Raw genomic sequence first — 16,704 nt, 5'->3', positions numbered from 1 at the left:
TTTGGGAGGCCTATGTGGGTTGATCACCGAAGGTCAGGAATACAAGACCAGCCTGACCATCATGGTGAAACCCTGTCTCTATTAAAATACAAAAATTACCTGGGCATGGTGGCAGGCACCTGTAATCCCAGCTACTCAAGATGCTGAGGTAGGAGAATTGCTTGATTCCAGGAGATGAAGGTTGCAGTGAGCTGAGATCGCACCACTGCACTCCAGCCTGGTTGACAAAAAAAGACTCACCTCAAAAAAAAAAAAAAAAAAAAAGTCACTGTAGTGGCATGAAGCAAAACACAATATAGGCTGGGCACCGTGGTTTAAGCCTGTAAAGCCTGTAACCCAACCAATTTGGTTGGCCGAGATGGGTGGATCACCTGAAGTCCTGAGGTCAGGAAATCAAGACCAGCCTGGCCAACATGGCAAAATCCCATCTCTACTAAAAATACAAAAATTAGCCAGGCATGGTGGTATGCACCTAAAGTCCCAGCTACTCAAGAGGCTGAGGCAGGAGAATCGCTTGAGCCCAGGAGACTGCGCCACTGCACTCCAGCCTGGGCAACAGAACAAGACTCTGTCTCAGAAACAAAGAAAAATGTAGTCTAAGTCCAAAACCACCTGCTTAATCCATAGCTCAGAGATATTTTTTTAGGCTTTTAGAGTTGAGTTGCATTAGAAATCAAATCATCTTAGATGAGTTTACCTGCATGTGATTAGCAAAAGTAATACATACTTTGGAGAACTTTTGTACATTGTTTTACTTCGTGACTTCCTTTCCATAAGTATATAAAGCTAAGAAGAATAAAAAACAACTTGAGGGAAGCTGCCTGAGGTAATCTGTGAAAATGGTTCGCTATTCAGTTGATCCGGAGAACCCCACAAAATCATGCAAATCAAGAGTTTCCAATCTTCGTGTTCACTTTAAGAACACACATGAAACTGCCCAGGCCATCAAGAGTATGCATATACAAAAAGCCACGAAGTATCTGAAGGATGTCGCTTTACAGAAACAGTACGTACCATTCCGGCGTTACAATGGTGGAGTTGGCAGATGTGCCCAGGCCAAGCAGTGGGGCTGGAAACAAGGTCAGTGGCCCAAAAAGAGTGCTGAATTTTTGCTCCACATGCTTAAAAATGCAGAGAGTAATGCTGAACTTAAGGGTTTAGATGTAGATTCTCTGGTCATTGAGCATATCCAAGTGAACAAAGCACCCAAGATGTGCCGCCGGACCTACAGAGCTCACGGTCAAATTAACCCATACATGAGTTCTCCCTGCCATGTTGAGATGATCCTTACTGAAAAGGAACAGATTGTCCCTAAACCAGAAGAGGAGGTTGCCCAGAAGAAGACGATATCCCAAAAGAAACTGAAGAAACAAAAACTTATGGCACGGGAGTAAATTCAGCCTTAAAATAAATGCAACTAAAAGGAAAAAAAAAAAAAAAACTTGAGGGAGGCTGAGGTGGGCAGATCGCCTGAGGTCAGGAGTTTGAGACCAGCCTGGCCATCATGGCGAAACCCTGTCTCTACTAAAAATACAAAAAGTTAGCTGGGCCTGGTGACGAGTGCCTGTAATCCCAGCTACTCAGGAGGCTGAGGAAGAAGAATTGCTTAAACCCGGGAGGTGAAGATTGCAGTGAGTGGAGATACATAACTCACTATATATATATAACTCACTGCACTATAACCTGGGTGACAAGAATAAAACTCCATAAAAAAAAAAAAAAAAAAAAAAAAGAAAAACAACTTGAGTCATGTCTGTTAAACTAAATTGCAAATTACTATCACGGATAGAGAGAGAGAGCTGATTGTAAAGGCAGTTAAGTTCATTTCTATCATGAAAAGATAATTTTTATAGAAAGGAGTATTTATGCAAAACAAAGGAGGTGACGGGAGTAAAACATTTGAACATTTGGCCAGGAAAAGGGGAACTTAAACCGCGCATAGCAAAGTATTTTAGAAATACACCATCATTTTGGGTGCCTGTGAGGAGAGAAAGCAGAGTGAAGTGAATGAACCTAGAGACCATATGATGACAAGACAAACTTAGAAGTGGAGATTAAGCAGTTACAAATTTTTATAGCAGATTGACAAGAATTCTATGTCTGGTGAATCTAATAATAAAAATCAGCTTTTGGCTGACTTTAAAATTCCACTGTAATAATTAATTTTCATTGTATTTTACAAAAAAGTCAGCGCTCAATTAGAAATTTAAAAATAGGCCGGGCGCGGTGGCTCACGCCTGTAATCCCAGCACTTTGGGAGGCCAAGGCGGGTGGATCACGAGGTCAAGAGATCAAGACCATCCTGGTCAACATGGTGAAACCCCGTCTCTACTTAAAATACAAAAAATCAGCTGGGCATGGTGGCGCGTGCCTGTAGTCCCAGCTACTCAGGAGGCTGAGGCAGGAGAATTGCCTGAACCTGGGAGGCGGAGGTTGCGGTGAGCCGAGATCGCGCCATTGCACTCCAGCCTGGGTAACAAGAGTGAAACTCCGTCTCAAAAAAAAAAAACAACTGGTCCTGCCGGACGAAGTGGCTCACACCTGTAATCCTAGCACTTTGGGAGGCCGAGGTGGGTGATCACCTGAGGTCAGGAGTTGAAGACCAGCCTGGCCATCATGGTGAAACCCCATCTTTAAAATAAAATAAAATAACTGGTCCTTCAACACAGCTGAGGAAGGAATGATTTAGAACAGTAATTCTCAATGAAGAAACTTTCACCCTTTAAGGGAGTGGTTTCAGAATCTGTAATCTTTTGGGGTTAGGAAAGAGGTTCTTCACTAATGTTTGATGTGTGACCAGGTACGTCGCACATCCTGAAATGTGCAGTACAGCTTCACACAATAAACCGAAGTAGTCTCATGTCCTGCATGGCCTTTAAAGGTGCTCGATATTCAGATGCAGGGGAAACCCATTTATCTGGCCCTATAGCCTGATAAAGTATTTACTGCTCAGCTTTCATATATACTTTATCTTCCAAAACTGTATCATGTAAATACTATTATATTTTGCCCTGCTTTTCATTAGAGAAAACCACCAAACTGAGAGCACACAAGTTTGCATTGCCTGTATATTATTCCTGTCTCAACACCAGTATTGATCCACTGAGGATTATTCTACACATGGCACAAGCACTTGGCTATTTCATTATGTCTAAACTCTGATCATGCCCAAGTATTTATGTAGTGAATTTTTTTTTGTATCAATGATCTCTCTTTTATGTCTCCTTTCCAGTATTACTAGGGCATTATATTGATTTTTAAATTACACCTATTAGTGGGTTATATTTTCTGTGAATTTCACTTAAGGATTTTAATTGGGACATTACGTAGGAGGAAATTATAGATCTCAATAAAAACATTGATGAAAGTGTTGGTAACAGTCATAAATGCATAAGCAAACTTGCAGTAGATTTTAGAAGTCATCCTTATTTCCATGTTTGAGATGACAGAACTATATACAGTTTATAAACAGTAGCAGCTAAGAAATGAGGCTCTGCCTAGGTTAAATCCCATTCAGCCAAGGCTCTGCCTAGGTTAAATCCCATTCAGCCAATGTTAGCTGAGACCTTGGCAAGTTTTTCCACTTTCTCAATTACTTTTTTGTTGTTTTTTAAAATAAGATTAGTGCTAGCCCCTTCCTATATCTAGGGTTGTCTCTAAGAATAAAACAAGAACAAGACTCCATCTAGAGAGGTATTTAGGCAGGCATGGTGGCTCCCAACTGTAATCCCAACACTTTGGGAGGTCAAGGCAGGAGGATCACTTGAGCCCATGAGTGTGAGACTAGCCTGGGCAATGCAGCAAGACCCCTGTCTGTACAAAAAAAAATTTTTTTTAATTAATGGGGCATGGTGGTGTGTGCCTGTAGTCTTAGCTACTAGGGAGGCTGAGGCAGGAGGATTGCTTGAGCCCAGGAGGAGTTTGAGGCTGCAATAAGTCATGATAGTGCCATCTCCCTCCAGCCTGGGTGACAAACTGATACCCTGTCTCAAAAAAAATCTAATGGGGGAAAAAAAAAGAGGTTCGCATATTTTCCTGACCATAATCGGCACAACCCACCTGTACGACATTAAGTTAATCTAAAACCCAATGGCAGAGTATTAAAGAGAAGGAAATGAGCTAAGAATATGATAGTAGGCATAATGAGTGAAAGACAAATCAAATACAAGCCTTCTTTTAAACAGGAATCTGAAATATCACAGTCATTACCATCAGCCAGCCAGAGTAAGCAAGTTAAACAATTTCAATCTTTGTATATATACCTGGACGCATGTGATAGTCTATGGGTAGTGAACACAACAACAAAACACTAGGCCAAGAAAAAAAATCCAGCAAGATGCAAACAGAAATCTCTATGCGAATTGATGGTCAAGGTCTGAAAAGCATCATACACCCTCAATTCAACCAACACTTAACTTACTGAGCACCTCCTTTGTCTCCCAGATTGGAATAAAAAACTAAAGAAAGGTCTCTGTGAATACATACAATACTAGACATCTAGGGAAGACCACTGTGAAGTACAGCCTTTGTCGTCCCTACATGGAAAGTAATATTGAATAGTAATTACTGAATAGCAGTGCTGTGTTTTGAATAAGACAAAGTAGGCCATTCAGGAAAGCAAAAATACAAAGGGGGAAAATGCCCCTAGTACTGACGCAACCCTTGCTTTTCTGGTTTCGGATAATAAAATTAGAAACAGCATTAATAGTGCCCTGTAATTTCCAATTGATTTATTGTTCTAAATCCCTACGAGGAGACTTTGCCCCCGCCCAGTCTTAACCTTGTGTATTTTGTTCATTAAAACCGGAGGTAGAAAGATAGGAAAAGAGCAACAAGTAAAGGTTTTTATAGACTCAAATTTAAAATGACGGGCACTGCATACACATCGCTAGTGCTGAATTACATGGAAAAACTGAATATGCCTTTCCTTTAAGGTAGTATAGTCCTATTCAGTCTTAATCCAACCAAAGGTTATCTACAAGTAAAAAATAAATTTTAAAGCAAGTTACTTATGAGTGGTTATTCTGTTCTTTAGAAATAAAATATCCAAACTCACCTCTTTTGAAATTTAGAAGGCACCAGAAAACAATATTCAAAGAAACAATTTAAACTTTAGTTCCAGGTTGCAGATCCAGACAAATTTCAATAGGCACATTCCACCTTGCTTCTCCCACTGAAAGCAGTTACAAAATCTGGACAATGTATTAAACAGCTATTTAAAGACTGAAAGACAGTGGACAGACCGGGAACTCTGCATTACTACAGAAGCTGAAGTTATTTGTTTCTTTTTTCCCCTTTGCCATACCCTAGCCTAGACTCAGCGGCAAAAAAAACTTGGAAGTTGTTAGTGGTCACAGACAAATCTTAGGAGAAGCCATGTAGTTCTGGCTGCAGAAGCAAGAAAGGGGAACCTAAAACAAGGGTCCCCAATCCCCCAGGTCCAAGATGGGTACTGGTCAGTGGCCTATTAGGAACTGGATCACACAGCAGGAGGTGAAAGGAGGTTGAGCGGGCGTTACTGCCTGAGCCCCGCCTTCCATCAGATCAGCAGCGGTGTCATTAGATTTTCATAGGAGTGCGTACCCTACTGTGAACTGCACACGTGGGGGATCTAGGTTGCCTATTCCTTATGAGATTCTAACCAATGCCTGATGAGCTGAGGTAGAACAGTTTCTATCCCAAAACCACCCCCCTTGACTGACCATGGAAAAATTGTCTTCTACAAAACCAGTCCCTGGTGCCAAAAAGGTTGGGGACCACTGATCTAAAACACTGACAGAGGGAAGAAGCTATAGTTCCAAGGGGATGGGTTGAACCTGTTTGCTTTTTTCCCTTCTGTTCGCCTCTTGTTAGCCCTGGACATGTATACAGTTATAGGAAGTGCACAATCATGCAAGGTATCTAAGGCCCTAGCTTTTCTGACTGGAGAATCAAAAAGGGAAGCCTTGGGGAAACAAAGTACTAATCAAATCACGGAGACAGAAGAGCTCATTTATCTTCAACATCATTAAGTTATTAGAAATCAAAAAACTGGATAAACCTCTGTAAGACTGATGAAGACTTTAGGAGAGTGAAAGAGAAAACAAAAATTACTAGTATCAGAATTTAAAAAGTGGAGATGTCACTAGAGATCCCACAGACATTAAAGGACGATAAGGGAATACAACAAAACCTTATGCGACTTGTCCACAACGATGTAAAGTTATTTTTAAAAAAGAAAAAAAGAAATAAAAACAACTTGGATGAAATGAACCACTTCTTTGAATACTACAAACTACCCAAGATGAAATAGATAACCTGAAGAGTACCGTAACTATTGAAGATACCAAATGTGAGCATTAAAAAAACAAAAAAACTTCTGAGAGAAATTGCTCAAGTGGTTTCACAAGTGAATTCTATCAAACACTTAAAGAAATAACACCAATTCAGCACAATCACTTCTAGAAAACATAAGCATGTTTTCCAAACACATTTTAAGGCTGTGTTAACCTTGTAACAAAATCTATGGCAATACAAAAAAATAAATAAAACTACGGACCAATATCCCTCATCAGCAAAGACATAATAAGTCCTCAACAAAAATATTAGCATATTAAGCCAAGCAGTATCTTAAAAGAGTAAAATACCACAATAAAGTAGAGTTTATTATAGGAATGCAGGGTTGGTTCAGTATTTGCAGGGAAAAAGTCAATTTAATTCATCATTTACAGCCTAAAAACAAGATGATAATATCAATTTATGCAGAAAAAGCATATGAAACAATCCAACATTCAATCATATAGACCGTCAACAAACTAGAAACAAAAGGCAATGTCTTCAGCCTGATAAGAGCATGTACAAAAAATCCACAGCTAACATTTTATGTAATGATGAAAGACAATGTTTTCTCACAAAAATTGAGGAAGAGTAAGGATGTCGACTCTCATTGGAGGTCATAGGCAGTACATTACAGCAATAAAAGAAAAGGCATACAGACTGTAAAGGAAGAAATAAAACAATGCACATTTGCAATACCTAACTGTCTAAGTGGAAAATTCCAAGCAATCTATTTAAAAAGAAGAAAAAAAAAAACCTTTCAGAATTAGTAAGTTCAGCAATGTCAAAGAATATAAGGTCAACAAACAAAAATTAAATATATTTCTACATACTAAAAACATGAAAGTCAAAATTTTTTAAATAATATTTATTGGCTGGGCGCCGTGGCTCACGCCTATAATCCCAGCACTTTGGGAGGCTGAGGTGGGCGGATCACCTGAGGTCAGGAGTTCAAGATCAGCCTGACCAACATGGAGAAACTCCATCTCTTCTAAAAATAAAACATTAGCCAGGAGTGGTGGCACATGCCTGTAATCCCAGCTACTCGGGAGGCTGAGGCAGGAGAGTTGATTGAATCCCCAAGGCGGAGGTTGCAGTGAGCCGACATCATGCCATTGCACTCCAGCCTGGGCAACAAGAGCGTAACTCTGTCTCAAAAAAAAAAAAAAAAAAAATTACTATTTAGAACAAAACAAAACAAAACAGAAAATAACAAGTGCTGGAGTGGACATGGAGAAACGAGAACATACTTGGGCACTGTTGGTAGAAACATAAAACAGTACAGCTGCTATGGAAAACAGTAAGGCAATTCCTCAAATAATTAAAAATATAATTGCTGTAACATCTTTTTCACTGGTTTATTCAAGGAGAGGAAAAGAATTGCTGTAACATCCAGCAATGCCACTTCTAGGTACAAACCCAAAAGAATTTAAAGCAGAATCTCAAAGAGGTATTTGTTTGCCCACATTCACAGCAGCATTGATCACAATTGCCAAAAGATAGAAGCAACTCCTAAGTCCAAGGACAGAAGGATAAACAAAATGTAGGATACGCATACGAAGGAATACTACTTAGCTCTCAAAAGAAAATTCTGACACATGCTACAACAGCAGTCCTCCAAGTTCTTCAGGGACATCTTTCATCGAAGACAGTTTTTCAATGGACACAGAGTGGGACTGGGGAGATGGTTTCAGAATCAAACTGTTCCATCTCAGATCATCAGGCATTAGATTCTCTCAAGGAGGGAGCAACCTAGATCCCTCAATGTGCATAGTTCACAATAGGATACGCACTCCTATGAGACTCTAATGCCACCACTGATCTGTTAGGAGGCAAAGTTCAGGTAGTAATGCTCGCTCACTTACCATGTACCTCCTGCTATACAGCCGAGTTCCTAACAGGTCACAGATAGGTGCCAGTCTGAGGCCTGGGGGTTAGGGAGCCCTGTACTACAACATGGCGGAACACTATGCTAAGTGAAATAAGCCAGTCATACAAAGACAACTTGGTAAAGTTGATAATTATTCCAAAAGGGTTTTTTTTTGTTGTTAACTTATTCCAATTCCAATCAAATCCCAGCAGAATTTTTATGTACAGAATTGCTGGTTGTAAAATACATATGGAACAGCAAAGTAACTACAATAGCTACAATTCTGAAAAAGAATAAAGCCGAAAGAATAATACTATTCAATTTTAAGACTTACAACATAAAGCCACAGTAAACAATAAAGTGTAGGAGCAAAGGGACAGACATATAAATCAATGGGATAAGAGAGTCCAGAAACAGACCTACACAAATATGGTCAATTGATTTGTAACAAAAGTGTGAAGGCAATTCAATGGAAAAGAAACAGTATTTTTACTACTTTTTTTTTTTTTTTTTGAGACAAAATCTCACTCTTGTCACCCTGGCTTCAGTGCAATGGCATGATCTGGACTCACTGTAAACTCCGCCTCCCAGGTTCAAGCCATTCTCCTGCCTCAGCCTCCCGAGTAGCTGAGATTACATACGCCTGTTACCATATCCAGCTAATTTTTGTATTTTCAGTAGAGATGGGGTTTCACCGTGTTGGCCAGGCTGGTCTCAAACTCCTGATCTCAGGTGATCTGCCCGCCTCAGCCTCCCAAAGGGCTGAGATTACAGGCGTGAGCCACCATGCCTGGCAGGAACAGTATTTTCAATTTATGTTGTTTTAGAGATTTACATGCAAAAATTAAACCTTGGCCTGTGAAAAAGTCTGTGACAAAGAGTCAAGAGTCTTTGTCAATCAACCAATAAAGGGCATGATGACCTTTAAGATGATCATATCCTGAAAAACCATAGAAGCACTGGACAAAAGTCCAGGCATCATATCACAAAGAACATGGGATAAACATGGAACAGGGTGGGGTCAGAAATGCTTGCCTCATATACCATTCATATACATCAGTTGTAGGGAACTCTGGTATTCCCTCCGCACACCCATCGCCACATTCCTTCTGATGATGTAAAGTTTGCCCCATCCCAGAGCAGCCATGCATGAAGAACTCTAACGTCTACAGTTCTTTAAAACAGAACGTTACTAATAACTTCCCCAAGGAAGTTCATTATCACTCATAACTATACATTACTTCCAGACCTCGGGAGGATCCAGTTTCTATTGGCTTAACTGTCAAATTTTTAGAGGCATGTTGAAACCAAATGATAATAACTCAAAGAAACAGAAACAACCCTTTGGGGGGAAGTTTTTTTTTTTTTTTTAAAGACGCAGTCTTGCTCTGTCACTCAGGCTAGAGTGCAGTGGCACTATCTCGGCTCATTGCAACCTCCACCTCCCGGGTTCAAGCAATTCTCCTGCCTCAACCTCCCAAATACTGTAGCTGGGACTACAGGCGTGTGCCACCATAGCTGGCTAATTTTTTCTATTTTTAGTAGAGACAAGGTTTCACTGTGTTAGCCAGGATGGTCTCGATCTCCTAACCTTGTGATCTGCCTGCCTCGGCCTCCCAAAATGCTGAGATTACCGGCGTGAGCCACTGCACCTGGCCTGGGGGAAGTTTTCTGTTAGAGTAACAAAATGATTAAGTAATGGAATGATTAAGAGTAGACATTAACACTTTGCAGCTGCATGACCCTAGACAAGCTACTTCACTTCTCTGTACCACCATTGCCTTATCTGGAAAGTGGGGACATGGGACTGTTATGAAGATTAAAATTGGTTAATTCAGTGTCCAGCACATAAATGCCTAGTATCAGCTACTTACTGGCCAAGTTCTCAAAGTCAGCCTATGGAGAAGAAGAAAGGCACCTACCGAGAACACGCAGTTTATCTGCTATTTATTTAGAGCTCCAAGCTGTCTGCTACAGAGGCAATCTTTAAATTGGTTATTGCTAATATTTAACATCTCCGTCTCCCATTACTTCTTGCTCAGCTCATGGATAATGTCAATGCCACTGTTTCTACAGATGTTTTCCTCTGCTGAGTTAAAGCACCTCGGGCGGATCACGAGGTCAGGAACTCGAGAACAGCCTAACACAGTGAAACTCCATCTCTACTAAAAATACAAAAATTAGCAAGGCGTGGTGATGCATGTCTGTAATCCCAGCTACTCAGGAGGCTGAGGCAGGAGAATTACTTGAACCTGGGAGATGGAGGTTGCAGTGAGAGCCGAGATCGTGCCACTGCACTCCAGCCTGGGCAACAGACTCCATCTCAAAAAAAAAAAAAAAAAAAAAAAAAAAAAAAAAAAGGTAACTCATAGTGTTAGCTTTTCATTTTTCAATTACACTTAAAATGCTTCTCAGCCAGGCACGGCTATAATCCCAGCACTCTGGGACGCCGAAGTGGGTGGATCACCTGAAGTCATGAGTTCGAGACCAGCCTGTTAAAATGGAGAAACCCCATCTTTACTAAAAATACAGAAATTAGCCGGGTGTGGTGGCACACACCTGTAAATCCCAGCTACTTGGGAGGTTGAGGCAGGAGAATAGCTTGAACACAGGAGACGGAGGTTGCAGTGAGCCGAGATCATGCCATTGCACTCCTGCCTGGGCAACAAGAGTGAAATGCTACCTTAAAAAAATAAGTAAATAAAAAGCTTCTCAACTGTCTATTTGGCATTAATTCCTGTATCCTCTAGACCAAGTAACACCTAACACAGCACCAAAAACAATCAGCAGTTGGAAAGAAGATAAATGACAGTTCCTGCCTTTAAGAACGCCGACATCCAGCAGGGATGTTACCTAACTCACCCCGTAGCCCCTGCCTATTCTCTTCCCCTGGAAGTCATGAGCCTCCCCATAAACCTCAAGACAGCTTTCCACTTCTCAACACACCTTCATCCAAGGCTTACAGTGGGGTCTCTCTGAGCTACTTTATATTAACTATGGTATTGTTTTGTTTTTTTCCTCCAGACTAGGTAACATGACATCACTACTTTCCCACCTTTTTTTTTTTTTTTTTTTTAAAGCAGAGTCTCACCTATCACCTACGAGTGCAGTGGCACAATCTCAGCTCACTGCAACCTCTGCATCCTATGCTCAAGCAATTTTTGTGCCTCAGCCTCTTGAGTAGCCAAGATTACAGGCACATGCTACAATGCCTGGCTTTTTTTTTTTTTTTTAATTTGAGATGGTGTCTCGCTGTCATCAGGCTGGAGTGCAGTGGCACAATCTCAGCTCACTGCAACCTCTGCCTCCCAGGTTCACTTGATTTTCCTGCCTCAGTCTCCTGAGTAGCTGGTATTACAGATGCACTCCACCATGCCCGGCTAATTTTTGTATTTTTAGTAGAGACAGGGTTTCACTATGTTGGTCAGGCTGGTTTCAAACTCCTGGCCTTATGATCTGCCTGCCTCAGCCTCCCAAGATGCTGGGATTACAGGCGTGACCCATCACACCCAGCTAACTTTTGTATTTATAGTAGAGACAGGGTTTCACCATGTTGGCCAGGCTGGTCCGGAACTCCTGGCCTCAAGTGATTTACCCACCTCAGCCTCCCAAAGTCCCAGGATTACAGGCCTGAGCCACCACACCAGGCCTGCTTGTTTCTTCTAAATAAGGAATACATGGTTTCCCTTCTTTGACCAGAGCCTCACTTAATATTTATCCTCCCAGATCAATTAAGTCCAGGAAAATAAAAAAATCAAATATGCAAGTATTGAAGTAAAACCAAGAAACGTTCTGAATTTTCTAACAAGATTGTGATGTTAAAGTATGTATTCTCCATAGGTACCTGTCAGACCACGTATTCAAATCTGCTCAGAAAATACTCACTGCAGTCATGAGGGATGTGGGGCCCCACATCACGCAGAACCCTGTGATGCAGGTGACTAACTGTAGTACAGGCTATTTCCCCACACAGTAAACGTGGGAAACATTGTTTCACCTTCCTCATCAGCCCCCAGAATGACAATCTTCCTTGCCTTTTTTCTCTAGGACCACTTCATTTACCTAATGTCTTCCTTTACATAAGGTCTTATGCTTCACTTCAAGGAAGGTACCCTCAACTTTGGACATTTTCTTGAGTACTTATTAGGAGTTTTAGTTCTTTTGATCAGAGAGTAGTTACCTAAAAATAACATTAGGAAAAACTGAGAAATCCTTTCCTTAAGACTCTGGCTTCTTTTTTTTTTTTTTCTTTTGAGACAGAGTACAGTGGAGTGATCTCAGCTGACTGCAAGTTCCACCTACTGGGTTCAAGTGATTCTCCTGCCTAAGCCTCCCAAGTAGCTAAGATTACAGGCGAGCGCCACCATGTCTGGCAAATCTTTGTATTTTTAGTAGAGACGAGGTTTCACTATGTTGGTCTGGCTGGTCTCAAACTCCTGACCTCAGGTGATCTGCCCGCCTTGGCCTCCCAGAGTGCTGGAATTTACAGGCATAAGCCACCACGTCTGGCTGTTTTTTTTTTTTTTTTTTTTTTTTTTTTTTTTTGAGAGAGTTTCACTCTTGTTGCCCAGGCTAGATGCAATGGCGCAATTTCAGCTCAGGGTAACCCCCGCCTCCCAGGTTCAAGTGATTCTCCCGCCTCAACCTCCCGAGTAGCTGAGATTACACCACACCCAGATAATTTCTGTATTTTTAATAAAGATGGGGTTTCTCCACGTTGGCCAGGCTGGCCTAGAACTCCTGACCTCAAGTGACCCACCCGCCTTATTCTCCCAAAGTGCTGGGATTACAAGCATGAATCACCAGCCCCACTTATTGTATTTTTTTTTTTTACATACAAAAAAACAGTCCTGCTGGGAGCAGTGGCTCATGCCTGTAATCCCAGCACTTTCGGAGACTGAGGTGGCCAGATCACTTGAGGTCAGGAGTTCAAAACCAGCCTGGTCAACATGGTGAAACCTCGTCTCCACTAAAAATATAGTAATTAGCCAGGTGTGGTGGCGGGCACCTGTAATCTCAGCTACTCAAGAGGCTGAGGCAGGAGAATCGCTTGAATCCAGGAGGTGAAGGCTGCAATGAGCCAAGAACGTGTCACTACACTCCAGCCTCAACGACACAGCAAGACTTCATCTCAAAAACAAAACAAAACAGCAACAAGACATTTCTTCAATTTAGAAAATGCAGCCCACTTGAGAAACCGGGTAAGCAAAAGAAAAAATATCTACTGGTGTTTAACATCAAGTACTCCACTAGGGCTTTCTTCCAAAGCCCTACCTTTATTCACCCAAGGAAGGGCTCAAATCCTCCTCCTAATGTACGCCTCCATGCAGCATCTGAACATCCACATCATCGGCTGCTGGCACTGTTTCTGTGGAGGAGCCCTTCCAGTTCTGGTCACACCGAGTCTACTCTTCAGGTACCTCAGGACAAGTCAGTGAGGGATGAATGAGGAACCATTTTCTCTTATTTCTCTGCTATATTCCATATATTTGGGAGAAAGCAAATCTGCCTAATTCTCTTGCAGTGAGTCCTTCAAAACATTAGTCTCTCTGTATCTTCATCTGCCATAAACAGCAGAATCCAGTGCCCACCCATAAGTGCTTTATCAGCATCTAAAACTAAATGGTTAGAAACTGTTTGAACCTGCTTGACACAGCATACAAGATATGCTGCCCGGACAACTTAAGGAATCCCCTTCTGATCATTTAGTACTGTATGGTGGTATAGAGATAACATAAATAATAAAGATCTAATAGTAGCAGAAAGGTAGCACTCCAGCTATAGATCTTACAAAAAACACCACGTCACAGGCATTTCTGCCATGGTCCCAGATTCTGTCACCTCTTCAGTGACCTCACAAAATATGGCTTACAAGATGACTGCTAGAATCGGGAGGAGGTTGTTTCACTTCAAGGTTAGAGGTTTAGCTTGATATTAAGCTATCAGTTCAGACAGACAGGGTATATGAGGCATTAGGGCAAAAAAAGAAAAATAAGCTCTCAGTTCCAAATGTTCTTCTCAGCTTTGTGATGCCGGGGCTAGGACTCTGGACTCTAATCTCTCCTTTACCAGCTGTTACCAGTTAGTTTCTGCCAATAGAAGGCACCACAGGGGTACCAGAAAGCAGGAATCGGGGTAGGGACAACATGCTCTTCCCCATGCATCCATCGGCATCCCCATATCCACAGGTCCCTGTCCATCAGTCGGCATCACCGCATCCACAGGTCCCTGCCCGTCAATCGGCATCACCGCATCCACAGGTCCCTGCCCATCAATCGGCATCAACGCATCCACAGGTCCCTGCCCGTCAGTCGGCATCACCGCATCCGCAGGTCCCTGTCAGTCGGCATCACCGCATCGCAGGTCCCGTCTGTCAGTCGGCATCACATCGGCAGGTTCCTGTCCGTCAGTCGGCATCACCGCAATGCAGGTCCCTGTCATCAGTCAGCATCACCGCATCGCAGGTCCTGTCTGTCACTTGGCATCACATCGGCAGGTTCCTGTCCGTCCGTTGGCATCAGAACATCCCGACTGTCAGTCAGCATCATATTTGCAGGTCCCTGTCCGTCAGTTGGCACCACCGTTATCTGCAGGTCCCATCCGTCAGTTGCCATCACCGTGTCCGCAAGTCCCTGTCCATCAGTCGGCATCACTGCATCCACAGGTCCCTGTCCGTCAGCTGTTATCACTGCATCAGCAGTTCGTTACATCCTCTAGCTGCTCTGGACACTCAAAACAAAATTGGTAACTCCTCTCTCCTCCCCACATCCCAGGCGCCACCCATAGCCAAGGAATTCCCATTGCTCAGAAATCTGAGTCTCAGGTACTCAGGGTTCTTCCCTCCAAGTCTCTAGAATCCAAAACCTCAACTTCTTCTGTTTGGCCTCAGGTGATAGCTGCTCCTTACAGTCACCACTCTGGATTCTCTTTGCTCTTTCACCTTCCAACACCTGTGTGATTCTCCTTGGTGAAATACCGAGTATGTTATCTGTGCTCCTGCCTGGATCTGACTGAGACAAGCACAAAACTCGAGGTTGAGAGCTGGTGAATTTGTTGTTGCTCTTATCATAGCTAAAACATACTGTGTACTTATATGTACCAAGCACTGTTTTAAAGGCTTTAGCCTGCATAATCCTCTTTAACATGCAAAGCAACCCAATGACGGAGCCATCATCATCACCCCCTTGTTAGAAACGAGGAAAATGAGGCTCAAAGACTTTTAAAAACCTGTTCAGAGATCCTACAACTATATCACACAATGAGAAAGTAGTGAAACTAGAACATAATTCCAAGTCTGACCTCGAAGCCTGCCCCATTTCCTGCAAAAGAGAAACATATTCCACTATAAGGCTTTTCTAGGTGCTGCATGCTGCTTCACAGGGCTATTTACATTGCTCACAAAGAACTTACTATAGTGCTTTCTCATTATCCTCTTGAGTCTTACCCTGTAACAGGCCCCTTTTTTTATGCCACTGCTCAACTAGCAAAACAGTATCATTTGTCCTGTGGAATGTCTCATATTTAGGACACAGCTAGTTGTTTACTTGAAATATCATTTAATTTGCTCCTCTGCCTTGTGTATTTATTGTGAACTCAAAGTTAGATTAAGATTGAAACCAGGCCGGGCGCGGTGGCTCAAGCCTATAATCCCAGCACTTTGGGAGGCCGAGGCGGGTGGATCACGAGGTCAAGAGATCGAGACCATCCTGGTCAACATGGTGAAACCCCATCTCTACTAAAAAAATACAAAAAATGAGCTGGGCATGGTGGTGCGTGCCTGTAATCCCAGCTACTCAGGAGGCTGAGGCAGGAGAATTGCCTGAACCCAGGAGGCGGAGGTTGCGGTGAGCCGAGATCGCGCCATTGCACTCCAGCCTGGATAACATGAGTGAAACTCCGTCTCAAAAAAAAAAAAAAAAAAAAAAGATTGAAACCAGTTGAATCTTTTTAGATAAGACTATTTCCTCAGTGGTGCCATGTATATTCTACTTCATCAAAGTAGAAGGTACATAATGTCTGGCTGTTCCACTTTCAGTGATTCTAAGATTAATCAGTGACTCAAAGCCTAATCTTTCACTATAAAAGGTGTCTGGAAGTACAAAATTATCACTGATAAGGCTTTGGCACAAGAAAAGAGGCATACCCAGTGCGTATAATAAAACATACACAGGCCGAGCACAGTGGCTTATGTCTGTAGTCCGGCACTTTGGGAGGCTAAGGCAGGTGGATCATCTGAGGTCAGGAGTTTGAGACCAGCCTGACCAACATGGTGAAACCCTGTCTCTACTAAAAATACAAAATTTAGCCAGGCGTGCTGGCAGATGCCTGCTCAGGAGGCTGAAGCAGGAAAGTCACTTGAACCTGAGAGGTGGAAGTTGCAATGAACCTAGACTGCACCACTGCACTCCAGCCTGGGCGGCAACAAGAGCAAAACTCAATCTCAAAAATAAATAAGTAAATACATACATACATACACACACACACACACACACACACACACACACACACACACACACACA

At 42.3% G+C, this 16,704-nt stretch overlaps 1 protein-coding gene and 1 pseudogene across 1 annotated transcript in view; one reads left to right on the top strand and one right to left on the bottom strand.

Moving 5' to 3' along the window:
- Positions 1 to 16,704, bottom strand: part of IGF2BP3 (insulin like growth factor 2 mRNA binding protein 3) — a 160,982-nt gene that overhangs the window by 90,778 nt on the left and 53,500 nt on the right. The gene's annotated exons all lie outside the window — the stretch shown is intronic.
- On the top strand, positions 813 to 1,422 carry LOC116557494 (annotated as a pseudogene).

The sequence above is a fragment of the Sapajus apella genome, unplaced genomic scaffold (assembly GCF_009761245.1).
Source record: "Sapajus apella isolate SASKATOON/1434 unplaced genomic scaffold, GSC_monkey_1.0 scaffold19, whole genome shotgun sequence".
Lineage (NCBI taxonomy): Eukaryota > Metazoa > Chordata > Mammalia > Primates > Cebidae > Sapajus > Sapajus apella.
The sequence above is the reverse complement of the archived record's forward strand: the minus strand, read 5'-3'. Positions and strand labels throughout refer to the sequence as shown.